Below are 12,254 nucleotides of genomic sequence, written 5' to 3'. Positions count from 1 at the left end.
CAGTAGCAGATAGATTTAATGAAATGGAAGAACAAGTAGACATATGGATGAAGACGGAACGGAAGTAAATATCAAGAAATGCAAAAGGACATAGGGAAGATTTAATAAAAAGAGGACAAATGTTGGATAGAATTACCACTTTTTAATACCCGGGACTCATTTTCACGGAAGACAGAAAAATATATATGATAATGAACAGACTAAGTATATCTGATTAAATTTACTAGGCTCTAAATAAGACAATTTTGGAATAAAAAGAAATAGGCGAAAACATAAAAATCTCGATAACAGTATCCACATTAATATATGGAGCCACAAGTTGGATAATGAACCAAAAGACATAGGAAAAACGAGAATGGATAGGATAAGAAATTAGGTGATTCTAGACTAGTTCAATGAACCACCATAAAGCCTAATAAGAAAAGTGACTGAAGCAAAAATATATAAGAAAAGAAGGAGAAGAACACCCAGGTAAACTTGGCTACAACAAATAGGAAGACAAAAGAAAACAATACAGCAGATGAATGAAGTAGCAAATGATCAAAAAAGTGGAAAAAATGGATAAAAGGAGAATAAAATTGAAATCCCAATATTATGACACTCGAATGAGCATAAGGAGTTCTAGAGATAAAGAAGCTTAACGATTGTAGATTGGAAAAAATAGATTTCTAACTATGGTTCATGATTTTACCAGTAGTACTCAATAAAATAAAAATGTACCTTATACAAAATGGAAAAAGTGGAGTAGGGATGGAAATGGTAAAAATTTCGGTTTTCAAAGCTCAAAATATTTACTTCTTGTTCTTATTAATAAAAGATTGTCAAGTATTTCTGCTAAAAACCTAACCTTGAAAAAGTGTATGATTTGGAGTACGATATCTCAGAAATGGTAATACATTTAAATAAATAACTTTCAAAGATATGATCTATTACTTTTGTTTGATTTATTTCGTGTTGCTGTTAAAATCTGATTTTTTGATCATACATTTATGCTAGTTCATCAATCCTGTATATTTTTTCAAATTATTGTAGTTATACATTTTTTTTTTCAATTTTAATTGTATCCCCTGGTAAATTATGAAAATCTTTGAATTATATAATCGACTTCTCGCATCATGTTTGAATATTTTTCATTTCAATGCACTCGAATAAATATAATTTATTTGTTATAGAGAGTAAACCGTTAAAAAGTGACGTACACCATAATAAATTTGTTCTTATTTTCGCAATCGTTTTTATGAATAATAATCAGAACAACCGCTTCCATATAAAGTTTTGTTTTAGAAGAGGTATGGCAGCATGAATTTACATTTTAGGATTTTACTTGTATCTATAACCAATTCAAGTGTGTAATTTGTTATTTTTATGATGTAACAGTCTTGTTAAACCGATGAGTACGAAATATGAAAAAGATTCAAATGAAGTAAAAAAACATCAATCTATATGGGAGCGATTATCTTCTACTATGGCTAAGTTCATCTTTATTAGGGATCCAAAATAGCTGGTTCTATCTGTAATGTTGTTCTTTGAAACTAGAGATATGTACGTTATAGATTTTGGAAAACATTGAAAGTTATAGTTTAAGATTATTTCGACCCATACGTATAGTTAAAAATGTCTGGTTCTAGTAACCTAAAACATTACTATTATGTGGAAAACTAACTCCGTGTGAAACTCATCAAACCTTCATTAAGTACAGTTCATAATAATCTGGTTTGATGTCGATGGTTATGAATATATGCTGTTAAAATTGGAATACCTGTGTCTAAATACATGAAAGACTATTTTCATTCTTTTAAATTTAATTAAAAATTAAATTTTTCTTGTTCACTATTGATTCTACTAGAGTTTTTAGAGATTTTCGTAACAAATATTTCGAAAATAACTTACTAACTGAAAACTTCCTGAAAATATTTATTTATTCCTCTAATTCAAGGATCTCCAGACTTCGGGCCAAAATAATTGTTTCGATATATTCCAAGGGTCAAAACAGTTTTAATTTTTGAGTCGTTTTTTTTTTTAATTGGGATCAAGTTAATATTAGTTTGTTATTTCTTAGTTATAAATATGCTTAAGCTTAGATTTTTAAATTAAGTTTTCCGCGTCATCAAAGTTTAACCTTTCAAGTAAATAAAACATAATTATTATTCTGAATTTTCATTCCCTTCATCCCCTAATTTATTAATATTTGTTTGCGTTTGTTAATATTTATTTAAATTGGATTAGATTAGTTTAAATTAGAAGAAAATTATTTGAAATATGGGCTTACTTTGTAAATTAAAAAACTTTGGAAAGTGAGTCTCACCAACTAGAGTCAGAATCTGCAGTTCGCTATTATCTCATTTTATACCAAAAATGAAAGATTTGAAGGGAAGTCGCAGTGGTTATACAAAACCAAAACGTCCCATCCTGCTCCAAAGCCTGCCTTTTAACTGAAAAAGGTGATGTTGTGTGTTTGGTGGAATTTTAGAGCAACTCTCCATTATAAACTCTTACCAACTCACCAAACCATCACAAGTTGATATGAATAATACACAATTGAACAGATTAGACCGAGCTTAAAAGTAACTCTTTACGAGAGTTGTCCCACAACCTGCGTATTTTCCAGATACTACTCCATAATCATTTGCTTCATCCCTCACAAAATTTCCTTCTTGAAAAATATTTCAGTAATAAAGAATTACGACTTGACTGAATTCGATTGCATAAAAAATTTTACAATAGAAAAATAAATATCTACTTGAGCGTTAGACACAAGTAGTTGAAAACAACGTGACTACATTGTTGATTACATTGTTTTTTTCTGTCTTACATGAAAAATTAGTTCAAAATGCATTGAAAAACGACATTTTTGACAATTTCTGTACACCACACAAACAATATTTAATGATAAAAACTCACATTATCCACAACTTCAATTATAACCTAAAATTACAACTTTTCAATGTCAACTTTGACCTTCGGCTACTGGTCATTTTGTTATAAATACTCAGTCAATAATATTCTATATTAAAATATATTTACGGAATACGAAGAGTATGAAATAATAAACAGACAATCCCGTGTTTCAGTTTAATTGAATCACGTACACGATTATAAGATTGCAACATAAAGTTAAACTAGTTTTTTTGGTCTTTTTTCTACACTATCCATTGTTATTATCTAAGCTATTTATTTATAATAAATAACATTATGTAAAAAGGTGTAATATTGCCCGACAAAACAATTTATTAAATGCCAGAATGACAAGCAAAACATGCAAAAAGTCATCATGCAAAATATAAACTTGCATTTTTAAATGTAAATCTAGAATAAAAAAGGTTATTGCATGCCCACCAATTCTGTATTTTAACAATTCTGACATGACCTCTGGCGTAAAAAATGTGGATATTAAAAATCTTTTGAATACCTTGAACATATTTGCAATAAAATGAAATTCTATACCTCATCTGTTTTTCTTTGATTCTACATAATTAAAACAAGAAACTATGAAGACAAATGTTTGGAAAAAAATGCTTTTAGCTCCCAAATAATTTTTTTCCTTATATAAATAGTAATATAAACAGTCTTAACTTCGTAAAAATGTTTCATAAAATTTGATTCAATCTCCTTCAAAGTACTGCCATTGTCTAGCAATATGTTTATTTCAACATTGAATCCATAACTGGAAGAATTTCTTGAAAGCTACTTCCTGAAGATCTTTTTATATGCTTATTGTTACCTTTTCAGTAGCAGGAATGGTGTCAAATCATTTTCATTTTAGTGCGTGGTGTTTAATCTGATGAAGTGGATGTAGATGTAGAGAAGAAAACTTTGAGCAGCCAAAAATTCCCAAATCAAAAGCGCCGTGTAGCAAGTTACTTTGCCATAGTCCATGATCTTGATATTAGCATTTTTGACCGGCCACTTACCGTATTAGAACCATATTTATAAATTTTAACATTTAGTACACTTTTGCATTTAATCCTAAATATAATGTTTGGCAATACTGATGTGAATATGTCAAATCTGACATTGCAGTCATAAAGTTCGGCATTTTAAATGGTGGTCATACTCAGAACGTGTTGTCATACGAGTGCTATTTGAATTTTATGAATTCAATCGTGGTCGCACTTCGGTGTAATATTTCGTAAAGGTCGCCCAAAATATCGCAAGATCCTCATGTGGCATATCGTGAGATTGAGGCAAAATGGAGCATAAGTCAATATTGCATGAACATTTGGCTGTTGAATTATTCTCCACCACGACAATGCCAAATCTCACACATCAGTTCCAACAAAAACGTTTTCGAACAGTCAAAACATCGAATTGATGGGTCATCCGTCATATCGTTCTTGTTTGGCACCCAATGATTTTTTGTTATTCGCTAAGATCAAAAATAAATTGGAGGATCAACGTTTTTCAACGCCTGAAGAAGCGGATGATGCGCTCAAACCAGATGGAATGGAAAAAATTATTCGACAAACCTCCACTGTGAAATGTTGGCGCTGTTTCGTGTCTTTTTTAGTTATTCTCTTTTCTAACAAAAATTTTCTGGTTGCCATATATTTTTTAAAATTATTCTGCTTGGGTGTGTTACAGTTTTTTTTTCCTTTTCACCCTAGAGATTTTCAAAATTGATGTGCTTGAGCCAAAAGTTAAAATTAGTCGCCTAGTTTTTCATATATTTATATAACTATATGGGTGTATGAATTTGCATGTCAGTACGTCCTTGTATATAGGTAATTAGTGAGTAATTAAATAGATATGATTCAAGCCGTTGGACTCAGTATTAACGGTTTTATTTTCTTATGCATTTTTGTTAATGTTACATAATGAATACCGGTACATCGAAGAAGATAACACGGTTTACGTTTTAATGTAATTCAAATTCAGAATTTGTTTTTTTGCAATGGTAATTTACAAATTTTATTCGGCATCTATAAATAATTTTGAAATGGATAATTATATATAGCTTGAAGGTTTAGTTGTTTTCGCATTTTTACATATTTTTCAACATCAATTTGACAACGTTCCTGTTATCAGCATTTCACTAGTGTGGTTAGTCCAATATATTTAATTCTTCCTGGATTATTTCATTTCGGTCCTTTTTTCGATTTCTCAGTACACATTTGGCTGTCTTGTGGTACACTAGTTTATTGTTCAGAATTGTGCCTCTTCAAATGTGGCTATTGTATTTTGTACACTTATCAAAAGTACCTAGAAGATAAAGCAGTGGATTCAGATCATTACCTTTTGGTATACCTGTTTATTGTTTGAAAAAATTTGACAACGAGTACCTTACATCATTGATAACGAAAATCAATTTTTATTGTGGATATATTTCTATAGGGCAATCCGGAACCATGTCCTGCGCATCACTAATATACCCTCTGGACGACAAACATGTTCAACACTATAGTCACCATGAAGTTTTGCTACTTTTATGGTGTAATCGTGCGTTCTTTTGCCTTGAATTGCCCAATGTCCAAATCTATATCCCAAATCCCGGTAATCTAGATTTAAATGTTAGCAAAATACGTATTTGTCTGTGAGAACAGTGTGAGAATGAATTAGTATGTATGTCTCAAGTAGACCTACAATAATTTCAAAAACTTGAAGCTTTGCTATAGTGAGTGCTAACAATGTGCTGATACGAGCTAACTTAGTAAAAGCATCAGATATATCTTCTGATGATGTATCTCTCTGCACTTATCCACATATAAATTATTCTGGAACATTTTTTGTACTATCACTTGGAATTTTAGATCTTCCAGTAAAACCTTAGACATTTTTCATAAAAAATAATATTGAATAGAATTCTGCCTAATTACAGACTTAATTATTGTATGAAATATAACAAAAAATAACAAAAATTACGTAAATTACGTCTGTTGAACAGAATATCTTGAATAGAACTGATTCTTTGTGGTAAGATTCGCGCGCTTGAGCTCTTCCACACATTAAGAAATCATGCGCTCTCCGAACTACGATACAAACACGTACAATTATAAATACTTTCAACAATATAAAACTATGGTATTTCCTTTACACTTGTACCTATTTTTCGAATTAATTTTTGATCACTTTACGAATGAAAAACCGAAAATATTGATACATGTTTGATGGGGACATTTCCAAACCAACGTTTCGTATTTACAAATGCCTATATTTTTACAATGTTCTTAGAGTTTTTTGATCCATTTGTCCACTCTTTTGCTACTTCATTCATTTGGAATTTAATATGTGTTTTTCCTTTCTTTCTCTTTCCTGCGCTAATTGTTTTGACCAAGTTATCTTGGGTCTTCCTTACCTTATTTTCCTATGTCACATTTTAGGCTTTCCATTGTGTCCGTACCAGTTTAAACATTTTTACTTGAACTTTCTTATAATGGCGTCATTTGTTATCCTGTTCATCCCCGTTTTTCCCGGAATCAAACATCATAAACATGTAAAAATATTCAAATAACTTTTCATAAGGTTTTTGTCTTTTTTAAAAAGTATAATAGAGACAAAAATTTGTAGTTTATACGTTGGCGTGTACTTGTTTAGGCTAAACAGGAAATAATATCCGGATACGTAGATCCTTTTACGGTTTAATAACGACATGTGCGTTTAGTATTTTACGCGGAAACCGTTCCCATGGGGAGCATATGACAGTTGACGAGCTAAATTAAATGCAATATATTTGCATGAACTGAAAAATTGCATGAAATATATGAACGAGGTGGAGTTAATAATTGGTTTTTCACGTGGGGATGTACGGATAATGAAATATGAAATCTACGACAGGAATAAACGGTTTGTTCGAAATATATTTTTAGAATGGAAACAATGTATTTGTTCGATCGATGCAAATCTTTCAGGAACATCGATTTAGGCATTTCCATTTCCATTTAATTCGTCATATTCCTTTCTTAAGATATGCAAAAATAACAAAACCCATAAAACTTCGTAGTGAAGTTTGTTGGGTTTGGTTGGGTTGTTTATGAATGGGGTAGGTAAGGTGAGGGATATTTCAAGTTTAGACCTGATAAGAGAAAAATTTCCTCTGTAGGGCTGATATTCTAGTGATTTTGGGGTATGTCCGACCAAGCAAATAACTCGACCTACTAAACTAATTTTGGGGTTATATTAGACTCAGTTTTCATTGTAAGTTTGGGCGGGTACAGTTGCGGCTATTTTATTTCCGATTTCCGTGAACGAGTTACAGGAAAATCTCAGAAAACCTGCAACACTACTAAGTACTAAGTTAAGTATATTTAAATATCTGGAAAGTTTGTATTGACCCATAAAAACACCCTGTATCCTGTTCAATAACTTTTATTAGTACGTATTTGCTTTATTATAATAAATAAACTCGATTTTCATCGACAATACGGTAATTAATTAACTCTCCTAATCAATGTCCAGGAAGTCCCTGAATGAATAAAATCCTATGTTTACGCGCTGATTCACACATATCCCGGTTAATTGAAAAATGAAACATTCAAATGATTCGTACTTAAATAAAAAGGGCGTGTAATAAACTTGAAGTATAAATTAAACCAATTTAAAAGAGAACGAAAGTATTATACGGAAAAACAACCGCAAAGAAAAAACTTTATATAGTTTGAAATTAATCAGTGAATATGTGCATTATAATAAATAACAATTTTTTATTGAGGAAATTACTTGTTTTAATTTAATTGTGTAGTTGAATGACCTTATGCGTTTGATTGATAAACGCGGCATTTTCAATCCGATAACCCTAATGTAACAAAGGACTTTTCAATCGATTGGGAGGTCTACTAAATAATTTTTTTTATGTAGTAGTACTTCCATTATAAGGAAACGAGGGAAACTACGTAATGAATATCATAATGTAGTAACAGTGGTTCGGATATACAAGGGATGATAAAAAAATACACATTATGATACAAGCTTCTTTTTAGTGGAGACTCTACTTAGCATACAGTTGTATTGGTATACATTTTGGGCAATAAAAGTTATTAGACGGTCTTTTGTCGAAGTTGATAGATTTTTGTTGGATAAGCTGACAAGTGTAGCGAATAGCTCTTTACAATCAATTAATCTTTTTCTTTTATTCTCCGTCTACCTTTTCATTTGCCGGATCAGGAATTTGTTTCCTTCTATATCCAATGTTTCCATTCCTCCTCTTTTAACGATCTTTTTATTTAATCTGAAATTTCACCTCACTAATCTTCTATCTCCCTTATTTGGTCTGTCCACTTTCTTCTCGGTTTACCTGTCGATACTAACACCTGCTATCATTACTTTTCTTTATGCTTCCATTTTGTAAAAGCGTCCATACCATTTCAACTGGTCTCTTTTTTTTTTCTTATTATTAGTTCTAGTTTTCTTTGTGTTCTCATTTGTCCATTTCCATATTTATTTCGATTGGTTTTTCTACTATTCTTCTTAGGTGTGCCATCTCCTCCGTGTTTATCTTGGCTTCATTTTTGTTTCTGAATCCCCGAATGTCCAGTTCCCACTTATTCTCACTTGCCTGTTATTATTTTCACTTCCATACTTATATATGTATGTCTTAGTATAGTCTGTAGTTTAAACTAGTTGATTCATTCTTTCTTATATCGCTTTTTCCTCTCGTTTCCTTTTTATTTCGTTTCTATTAAAATGTTCTTCCTACTTATTGAAACAGTTTTTAAACGATGGTGTAAACCATCACTAAACTATTCATCTATTATTTATATACAATCATCTCTTTCCTGGAAATCTCTAATTTGCCGTGAAGAAACAAAAAGTCCTTCGTAGAAATTTTACCTATTGAAACGGCGACAACGTAATGTAAACACATTACAAATAAAAGTAAATGTATACAAAAATTATTCAGCGAATCCGCCAAACTTTAGCTTCCATTAAAATAATGAAACAGGGCAGGTTTCACTATCTATATCAGTGGACGAATATGTTTATCCTGTTGTTTACAAATTTAGTTTCATTGGAATTCCCTTCGATTTTCATGTTTTCTATTTCATTATTTCATAGATTTTGCATCTTATTTTTGGTATTCATCACAAGCAAATTATGGAGTAGAAATTAACAATTCTGGTAATATCTTAAACTTTCCGCCTTATCGAAGTCAGGCAGTTGCTGGTTGTGGGTGTATCCAGTCAGAAGAAAATACGAGTCCTATCAATGAAGATCAAATCATTTCGCTCCATTATTCACTGAACGAATCACCGTTTAGTTCTAGCTAAAATGGGCGAGGTTTTGTTTGTCAAAATACGTTTTGTAGAATGTGAAATTTTTTATGTACGATGTCGATTTGAGGTTCCAGTATTGTGTTCGAGAAGTCCTATATCGTTTATCGCATAAAAGTTAATACCCTGTACATTCTACTGTTTCGATGAATATTAAAAGTATTATATTAAGCGTTTTTTTTTAAGTAATAGTTATTAGAAAATGTATATCGTTATACATTTGTTTCCGAGACAATTTCCGCTTTCATTTTCTCGACCTATAACGAAAACCCACTCAAGTAAATAAAGAATTCCAGAATTCCGTCTTGGTAGAAACGAATTATGTATCAAACGTTACAAGATATCACGGAATATTTTACACTTGGGTACTCGTTGGTATGCAGTAGGTGTTTTGTCTATTATTCAAGTACGAAATATGTACTGAGTTTGAGCGTCTCACTCAATCTCAAATAATTGGAACGTGATTTGCAATTTTTGTTATTTTGTAAATAGTTTATCAATTTTTTCACATATTCTTTTCGATTTATATGTTTATTTTTCCAGTTAGTATTGATATAGTTAGATGAACGATTTTTTTCTATATACCGTTATTTTTTTGTTAAAACCTGATGAGTTATCAAAGCGTTACTGTCAATATTTTCTTTAGAATTACATGTGATTACGAGGTGTGCGAGATAATTGATGAATTTGACAAACTTGAGAACGGCTCAATAACTTTGTACCTACTGATCTATATAAAGTGACTTTCACACAGTCATTAACACTTTTTTATTAGTTTCATCTCTATATTTGTCACTAACTTTTCAAGGGCTACCAACCCGAACACAAAACGAGTTTGGATGTTTCCACAACAAATGTATCATCACTTAGTATTAACAATGATTTTAGCATAAACTTACATTCGAAAAATTCATAATAGGTGTTATCTCTATCATTTGTTCCTGCAAAAAGTATATAAGATTTCCGACACTTTGGTTATTTGAAGCGGTTCATGTAGTAAATCGGGTGCGTTCGCAAAAATATTTAACACGCGTCAGTGACAAGTCTCAAAAAACTTGACACATCCAAAAGAGATTCCATGGAGTGGTATTGGAAAGGAAAGCCCGTGTCAGAAAAGCAAAGGTCACGAAAAGCTACAATATTTTGGGACTATGACGGTATCTGTTTGCTTGAGATTAAGAAATCAAATACTACTACCGCTAAATGTAACAATTTGAAAAAAAAATTCCGCCTGCCCTCTTAACGCAACAAATCATCCCTTTTGTCCGATTCCAAGGCGTCTGCTTACTCCATAAAACACCATAAAAACAAAAGAAAATATGCTTCTCTGTGGCCACTAACACTTTCGGTAGTGGCTTTAATCTAACTGTAAAAGTTTCTATCACCACCCTGTATTTAATAATTTTAATTGTTAGATCGTTTCATAATTTCTGTTATGATGTTTTTGTGAGTAAACTACCGTTCTTATTGTTCGTATTAAAATTATAATAAAACAAAATGGGGCTTGAAAAAAATGGTTTATGAGTCGGCAGATTCTATCGATGTCCTCGCAAATAAAAATACCTGACATGGTGTTAATGAACAGTTACAGCGTTTTTTTAAAATGAAAAATAATAATTTTATTAATCATTTCAGTTGGTTGGAGATTTTCTAAAACAAAATTTACTTAACTTAAGATTATTTATATAAAGTGGTGTCGAGAAAATTCCTAAGAATCGTTGTTTAATTAGCTCGTTCAAAAGGATTGTCGAAATTGTCTTCAGTTTTGAGAACTTGTACACGTACAATGTATCATGTTGTTTACTGAGCTACATAGGTTAACATCCCATTATTACTTTTTTGAGAACAAACTCTAATAATTCTCTCTTGTGCCGATTTTGAATATACTCAGTGAATATTAGGAATATTACACCTGGAAGATAATATGATGGGTCTACATTTAATTACAACATTTGTTACAACGTTACTTTATTAATTAATTAGCACAGTCTGTATAGGATGGTGCAAATTGTTCTCTTTGTCAAATACAGGAATGTGAAATAGAAACACTCGTCAATGCGCGTTACTAGATGACGGTAGTAGGGATTAGTACGGTCTCTCAAGCAGGTATACTTGACTACTATTGTCAGTTCTATTGTGCCTGTTAGATACTGACCTATTTTCATTGATTTTACTGGATACCGAGATAAGGGTACACAATTCAGTACTTTGATTATTTACCGTACTAAATCACCAAGCGCATATTATCCTTTTTGTCATCCGTATACTTTTTCATTTTAACTTCGTGCCACTCGTACATTTCTCGACATTCACTCTTGTATTTGCCAAACTGTACAGTATAATACCCACAAATGTTCAATGGGTTTAAATCTGGTGTCCGGTATGTCCACGTTAAAACGTCAGCTTATTGAAGAAATTCGTAATTCGATATGCAATAAAGCAGTAACGTGGTTTGTCATCTGCCTTTTTTTTGTTACTATTGTCACTTTTCCTAGTTCTGGTTTCGTTTCGTTCCTATTTTTTCTATTCTATTTATTTTATAAAAAAATCCTAATGATTTTTTTTCTTATTATTGCTTGATATCATATAAAGACTCCTTTTAATAACAATTTTCCAAATATGCAAACTTGAAATAATCTGTATAGAACACACACGATTAGTTTTTTAAACTCAATTTTCTCACCTGGATCTTTTTAATGTGTTTCAATGGAAATTATACGTTCCGAATGAACCAATTTACGCCTTTTAAATAATCTACATATGGAAACAATCGATGCATTCAGATCTCAAGGTTAGCACAAAATTTTACCTTCTTTTTTTAATAAAAAACTAATAACTTTGAAGTAAAAATAATTAACGTGTTGATACATTGTAAGGTCGTAACTTATATTACATATATGGGTGATTCCGTTCTAACTGTGATTTTTTGTATTCAAAATTTCAAGATTTTAAAATTTAACTTTTCTAACTTTTTTATGCATATTATTCATCTATTTTACTGTAAAAATAAAACTCTAAGAGGAATTTACTACAACTTCAAAGTATCACGAG

At 31.1% G+C, this 12,254-nt stretch overlaps 1 protein-coding gene across 4 annotated transcripts in view; it reads left to right on the top strand.

Annotated features, from left to right (window-relative positions):
• Positions 1-12,254, top strand: part of LOC130892053 (E3 ubiquitin-protein ligase HECW2-like) — a 152,985-nt gene that overhangs the window by 92,232 nt on the left and 48,499 nt on the right. The window lies entirely within an intron of this gene.

This window comes from Diorhabda carinulata, chromosome 3, assembly GCF_026250575.1.
Source record: "Diorhabda carinulata isolate Delta chromosome 3, icDioCari1.1, whole genome shotgun sequence".
NCBI lineage: Eukaryota > Metazoa > Arthropoda > Insecta > Coleoptera > Chrysomelidae > Diorhabda > Diorhabda carinulata.
Note: the sequence above shows the minus strand (reverse complement) of the source record. Positions and strands in the feature narration are given on the sequence as shown.